General features: G+C 45.6%; 1 long non-coding RNA gene across 1 annotated transcript; it reads left to right on the top strand.

Moving 5' to 3' along the window:
- Positions 1 to 239: 239 nt before the first annotated feature.
- On the top strand, positions 240 to 6,132 carry LOC123642281. The gene is made up of 3 exons (XR_006736427.1): positions 240 to 282; positions 1,099 to 1,151; positions 6,067 to 6,132. It is a non-coding gene; the product is annotated as an uncharacterized LOC123642281 (long non-coding RNA).
- The last annotated feature ends 1,485 nt before the right edge of the window (positions 6,133 to 7,617 follow it).

Genomic DNA, 7,617 nt, shown 5'->3' with positions numbered 1-7,617 from the left:
GGGGAGGGGCTACAGGTTCACCTTTTCCTTTTTGTCCCCGAGCTCTGTGACCAGCCAGCAGCTCTGCGAGGCCTGAGGCAGCAGCGAGCTCCAGCTGATGGAGGGAGAGCTCTGTGCTTGTGAAAATGCTTCGTCCCCCACGGCAGAGATCCAGCTCCACTTCCTGCAGCCTTCTACCGTTTTCTGTTTACCCCGTGCCGTGCAGTCCCACCTTCTGGTTCTTTACTCCCTCCAGAAGGGTCTGTTTCGCTCTGTATGTCTGAAAACAGAGATGAGAACCAGGTGAGCAAGCCAGAGACTCAACCCTCAGCGTATGTTGGGATGCCTGTTTTCCTGTTCCTTTTCTCAGTTTACTAAGTGCATGTTGTTTTCACAGGGAGATGCCTGTGAAACTCTCGGGAAAGGCTAAAGCGTCATCTTTGTGGGGTGACCAGCTTGCCCCAGTTTGCCCAGGGATCTCCTGGTTTTAGCTATGAAAATCTCACATATTGCTTGGGAAACCTCTGTGTCCTGGGCAAACTGAGGTGTTGGTCAACCTACTTCTGGGGAAACATGTTGGGCCAGGCGTGAGTGACAGCAGGGATCAGGGACTCTACCCAAAGCTCACAGGCAAACCTCTCTGCTGTGGCAGAGGGTGCCAGGCTAAAGTCTCCGCCACTGCGGTCCAGTGGTGCTGGAGGGGACTGTTTAGGAAGTGTAGGATACCTATAGGAGAGAGAATCTCTACGCGTCATCAGTTACCTCATGTGTTCCCATATCCAGTGTCCTTGGGCTGGTCTGGAGAGCACTGCTGGCCTCAGGGGCTGGACTCCTACTTGACAAAGCCGTGCACATGAACAGCTGAGACTTTTGCACCGGTCTTAAGCAAAGGGGCACTGAGGATCACAAACAAAAAGCTTTTCTTTATTTGGATTTTCAAAGAAGGAACAATAAAGTATAATTTATCCCTTTTAAAAGTGAATAATGAGGAGGAGACATAGAGCTCCCTGATTTCAAAGTGGAATCTATTAGAGTGGTACTCATGAACAATGAATGTCTGCGGCTTGCTCAGAGAGAGGAGAGAGACACTGAGCCTCTCATTCCTTTCTTGCCTTTCAGTGTCAAAGCAGGACCAAGACGAGGATGGCCTTGGCTAAACCACACACTCTCAGGTTATTAATATTCTCCCAGTGTCAATGCCTTTTCACCTTCCTCGCCTGCACTCTCCGCCCTCACTCTCACCAGCCTCCGCCCTCACTCTGACTCACTTGAGGCGACCAGCATCCTACAGGACATGGTCCCAGAGACCTTAGTCCCAAGGGCCCCTGGTGGTTGGTCTGTTTTGTCCCAACATTCTCAGGCATGGGCCACTCTGTGTTCTCCCAGAGGCAGGCATCTGGGAAGCACATATTCCTCCCCACATCCTCACATTGTGTTTTCCATTGAGAGCTTCTTTCTCTTCATACAACTTAGCCCAATCTCTGGGAAAACCCTGCAACCAGACATAGGGGGCCTGATAGCATCTCCATCTTTATACCTGATGTCCAAGGGCACCTGCAGATGAATCATAAATGAATATATTTCCAATGTGGTTGGATAAAGAACAGAAGGAGGAGTCATTTCCAAAACAAAAGAGGCCAGGCCACGAACTAACATTTCTGAATTCCCTAGCGTCACTTGCTGAGGAGGAGAACTTGAGCCCTTCTGGAACACTGAAGGCAGACAAGAGCAGCTTCAAAGCCACCACAGATCCCAAGCCCTAAGGACTTGGGAGGCCTTGTGCTGCAGGGATGGAGCCAGCTGTCTGGGCACAGAGAGTTCATGTGACTACAGTCCTGTTCTCTGGTAGACAGTACACCCTAGGGGCTCTTGTTGTTTTATTCAAAGTAATTTCTGATGTTCCAAGGCCCAATACAGTCTCAGAAATCCCCACCCCAGCCTCTGCTCCAACGCAAGACTCAGCCCCTGCTCTTACCTGGAATACTGCCCCAGCCCAGTCCCAGTGTCTGATTCAGATACAGCCCCAGGACCTCTCAGTCTCTCTCCCCTGCTAACAACTTCTCCAAGCCAGATTTGGGACAGTGGAGTATCCTGCTGTAGAACCCAGAGTCAGGTACAGTCTTTCACCCCAGCTGAAACTCCACACCTTAAATGGCACATGTGGAAGAAGCAGCTGAAAAGTTTGTGGGTTTTATCTTCTGAGGTCCAAAGGTCTTGGGCAGCCTTTGGTTCTCCAGCTCTCTGCCTCCCCCAAGACAGCCCATGTGCTGTCCTGTGTGCTGGTTTCCATCTTTCCTGCAGAATTTACTGCCAGCAAGGAGATGTGGAAGCAACTTGAGCACAACCTTCAACATAGGGTCATCCAAAAACAGAAGGACAGGCATGCATGACTCAAGAGAGGGACACTTGATGCACCCTCAGATTACCAGGGACATCTCAGGTGGTGGCAAACCTGGATTCTCATGCTCCTTTGTGTTTAGGGCAAAGCAGCAAGGAGGTAAGGAAGGCTGGGTTGAGGCAACAAGCAAGAGTCTATGTGAGAAAGTTCCAGGTAGGGGATCACCCGGGGAAGGGTATAGGGCTTGCCTGGGGAGGGCCCCCAAGGGAAACCTATCAAGGAGCTCAGAGACCTCTCAGCGAGGGGATGGTTGATTCTGAGAGGAGAATAAGGGTGACCCTCGAGGCAGTCACAGACAGACCTAGCAAGGGGTCCAGGGCAGAGCCCCGAGCGGAAGCGAGTGACGCACACCTGGACAGATGCCGTGGGCACAGCACTGGGCAGATCCATTGGCAGGACCCCTGCTTCTGTGTGTCCTGCGTGGGTGGATGCTCACCTGACTCTCTCCCAGGAGGTCCCAAAGCTCCTGGGGAAACAGAAATTCGGCAGACTTAGTGAATCGGGCATCACTGAGCACCTCTCCGGTGCTTTCTTCCCCCAATCTAGGCCTTTGGGAGGCACCAGAAGCCCATTTTATATGCTTCTCTGTGTGGCAGAGGTGACCCTGTCTCTCTGTCCTTGAATCCATAAAACAAGATCAGTCATGGAAGACCCAGTCCTGGCTGCATTCCTGTCTTTCTTTCACTCCTCAGCCCCCTTCAGCTCAGGGGCACACCCAGAGCTGAGGCTCCCCCCTCCTTGGAGGAAACGTGCAAGCAGGTCTGGGAGGAAAGGTCATCGCGAGAAATCCAGGGCCCCTCCTGAGCACTCCTCTCCTTGACTACTTGGATGGAGGCCACAAAGCACAGACACTGTCTCCCCGATATTGTTCCTGGCCTCACACCCACATCAATGGCAAAACCAAGCGTGATGACGGAAGAAGAGAAGTGCCCATGGGGACTGTAGCCGGTGGCTAGCCCTGTTTCAGAAGACAGTGCAGGAGGTGAGGGTGGGAATTCCTCCAGGGGCTAATAGTCAAGGCTGAAGGGTCTGTTGGTCCTCACCTAAAATCAAGAGGTCTCTTGAGAACCAGGGAGCTGGGAAGCTCCTCCAAATTAATGAAGCTCTGTGTAGTCTGAGAGTGCTAGTAAGCATGGAATGCCTCCCCTCTCCCCACCAAGAATATTGGTGCTTCAAGATCTAGGCAAACTTCTCCTAAAGACTGTCATGATGGCAAGTTGGAGCTCGAATTTGAGACACAGCTGAAGAACAGTGCTCATGGCTGTGCCACTGAAATGTCCCTGATTCAGACAATCTTACCTCTAAGGGCTCACAGCTCATCCCTGTCCCTGAGTGTGTGTGCAGAGGTCTGGCTGCCTCCAGCATCCTAGGCTCTTTATACCCATATTTGGGATAGAGGGAGCCCTGGAGCTCCAGGTCTCAGGAAAGTCAGGAAAAGAATGAGCTGTTTATTTCAGTGGATTCATTCCAGAAGCAAAGGAAAAGTTCCACCAGGTCCCCCGAAAAGGCCGAGTTAGCGCCAGCCTCTGCGCAGAAGCACCCAGGCCCTGTTCCAGCAAGAGCCGACGGTCTGGTTGGTGGGAAGAGTGGAGGTCGGGGCACAGGCCAGGCCTGACCCCAGAGGGGAGGCTGGGCACACAGGAGAGTCAGCGCTGGGAACTCCAGGCCCAGTGGGCTGGTGGCTGGACCTTCCTGTGACTACAGACACCCTCTGTCCTCGCGCAAAACAAAGCGATGACTGTCTTGTTCAGGAGGATCAACTCTTCAGAGAGCAGCCTGGGATACGGCCACACCAGACAAGTGTAACCCATAATAGTAGCGGAGATAATAATAGTTATTCACATGTACTATCTTTTTCATAAAAATTATGAAACATGTGTTTATTTGAAATTATATCTTCTCTATGATTTGATTAACTGTTCCAATAAATGCTGTTATTTAAACCAAACAACAGCAGAGCCAGCAACATTGACAATGACTCGTGAATAGCAGGACCAATTAAACAAACAGTGTGTGTGAGAAAGATACGACATCTTTCCACTTCTTTCTGTTAGCTCACAGAATGTTTTCAAATGTGTTTATTGAATATTTACATTTCACAGGGTTTATTATTGTGTATCCTTAAGCTACATACATGTAAGACCTTTTAAAAGGAGAACATAAATACAATAGGCCAATTAGCGTATATTAAATATAAGCTATATTAATGTTAAATATTAAACAATATTTGAAATGATACATTTCTTTCCTGTGATGGATTAAGACACTTTTTCTCCTTCTGTGGTTTCCGGTGCTTTTCTGAGCTGCCTTTAGAACATTTTTTCTTTTCTCTTATGAAGTGGTAAATGGAGGTCAGTCCAACATGAAATTCACTTTGACTTTTTGACTGTTCTCAAGGTGCCAGTCCAGTGTGATGGTAGACTGAATATCCTCTCGAAAACAGTGTGTCAGCGTGGAATGCTGAGGATTTTACTTACCAGCAACAGCAGGCTTCGAGACTTGCAGAAATGGATTTGTAGTTCTCAGAAAAATGCCTGTCCACTTTGGACATTTGTTGTGACCGATTAGGTCCTCTGTACCCTAAATTTGTCACACCAGTTATCTGTTTCTCAAGTATCCATTTTTAAACACTCCAAGGCACACTGGATGTCATCATAAATTAAATCTCTCTGTTTCAGGGAAAGTGATTTTAAAGCACAGAGTAAAGCTTGTGAAATCGAAGCTGGATACAAAATAAGTTATAGTTTTCATAAAGAAATGAGAAAATTCTGGTTAACTTGGCTGCCCTTTATGTGTGCCATTATTTTGAATTAAAAATTCAATCTTATATCCAAAAAGTGAGTCATTTTCACTTTTTGAGATTTGTTGAAACCTACACATAATGTGAAATAACTTAGGTGAGGTTTGTTTCAAAGGTTTTTTTTTTTTTTTTTTTTGGCTCTGTATTGTGTCTTCAAAGATCACCAAATAGTTTTGGAGAAAGAAACAAAGTTTTTTGTTTTACTTTGCTCTTTTTCCCCATTCTCATTACCAACGACGTATTTCTAAATGAGACAAGGACATTCTCCGTGTCCCACACTTTGAAATATGATTTGAAAGCAAACCAATATTTTGACAATAATATCAGACAACTTGTGAGCCCATGTCTAAGGAAACTATCACCTTTCATTTCTAACAAGTCAAAAATCTCATTAAGTACTTCTGCAGGTTAATGATATACTAAAAAGTGACAAAAATTTCCATTCTGGATGCTTCAATATCACAGTAAGCAAATTGCACTCTTTTGCAGCAGTTCTGTGCACAAGATGTGCAGAACATTGAGCAGGTTACTCTTCTCATTTTCCTTGGTAAGAAGTTAACAGATTGAATTGAATTTATCAAAATTTACATTTTTACTATTTGTGGAATATGCAGATACATCAGCAAAATCTAGTTTATATTTGGACAAGATATTGACAGTATTTTTTATGTTTTCTGTGGTTTTGTTATTATCTTCATAGAAATTAAGATGACTAAAAACTTTTTTTCAAATCAAAGTGTGATTTGAACTCACGTGTTCCCCTAAGAATTAGGGGAACTATTTTTGTTGATGGGATTACTTGATACTGTAGAAAGATCCAGCCGAAACAGCCCTACTCTATAAGAGGCCAACACCTCTGTCACCAAAATGTCCCCTTGTTTGCCCACAGGTTCTTCAGCTGCAACTTCTGAAAGAGGAAACATAACTTCACTGGTTTCACGGAGCGTCCAAGACAATGCTAGGAAGATGCATGCTCGCTTATGCCCTGTGCTCATGCTAACTCAGCCATCGCAATTTACACCTGAGCTTTAGTATCCTTTTGGGAGATGAAAAGCTTGTAATTGATTTAGAAGTACTCATCCGTCGCATCCTGTCTTGGGAGACTCAGTCTCCATCTATGCCTCCCCATCTCCCTCACCTCCACGCTCGATCCTACACTCGTGTCTGCGGGTTATTCAGTGTGCTCTTTTTTTGATTACTTACGCCCCTGGTCCAGTCGTATGTGTTGGTCCATTTGTCATTAAAGTAACACAGACATTTAGACATTTTTGGTGATGTCTGTGTCATACTGGTGTTGGTATTGTAATCATTCTCATTTTCATTAGTTGAACTTTTAGAAAACCTGGTCACAATATTGGCATTGTTCCAAATTGAACTAGCACTCTTGTGCTACAGAGCGTAAGCTAACCCAGAGGCGATGTCACAGATGGACTGTTGCACTCAGCAGCACAACACAGTTGCGCACTGTGCCACATGGTTGCTAGTGGATGGCCCGTTACTGTGAACTGCAAATTGCTGCTGCCCACACCAACAGGAAAGCAGCCACAGTGACCATGGAAGACAGTGACTCTATCACACATCCATTCGATACAAAAAACAGTGCTGCTTTCAGCCCCTATGTACGTATGTGTGTGTATATATATACATATATACATATTTGGCCATTGTATGGGCTTTGTACTTTGCTTCAAACTTCCACACCCTTTCCTCAAAACCAGGACTTCTCACACCCTGGGAAGGAGTTTTCAGGATATAAAATTTTCAGTGCTGAAACCAGGGTAGCCCTGGAGGTGCCAGTGTATGAGTGTTCCTGTCTCTCCGCATCCATGCCAACATGTGTTGTTTTCGGACTTTTTGATAAAGGCCATTCACACTGGAGTTAAGTGATATCTTATTGTGGTTTTGATTTGCATTTGCCTGATGTTTAGAGATGTTTTTTCATATGTTTGTTAGCCATTCTTATATCTTCTTTTGAAATATTTCTGTTCATGTCCTTTGCCCACATTTTGATGGGGTTGTTTGATTTTTTTCTTACTGATTTTCCTGAGTTCTAACTAGATTCTTGTTATCGGTCCTTTATCTGCTGTGTAGTATGTGAAAATTTTTTCCCATTCTGTAGGTTGTCTGTTTACTCTCGTGACAGTTTCTTTGGCTGTGCAGAAGCTTTTTAATTTCATCAGGTGCCATTTATTTATTTTTGTTGTTGCTGTGATTGGCTTAGGGGTCTTCTTCATAAATTCTTTGCCTAGGCCAATGTCTGTAAGAGTCTTTCCTACACTTTTTTCTAGAATTCTAATAGTTTCGCACCTAAGGTTTAAGTCTGTTATCCACTGTGATTTGATTTTTGTGAGAGGTGAAAGCTGTGGGTCCTGTTTCAGTCTTCTACATGTGGCTAGTCAGTTTTCCCAGCACCATTTATTGAATAAGGATTCTTTTCCCC

The sequence above is a fragment of the Lemur catta genome, chromosome 7 (genome assembly GCF_020740605.2).
Source record: "Lemur catta isolate mLemCat1 chromosome 7, mLemCat1.pri, whole genome shotgun sequence".
NCBI lineage: Eukaryota > Metazoa > Chordata > Mammalia > Primates > Lemuridae > Lemur > Lemur catta.
The sequence above is the reverse complement of the archived record's forward strand: the minus strand, read 5'-3'. Positions and strand labels throughout refer to the sequence as shown.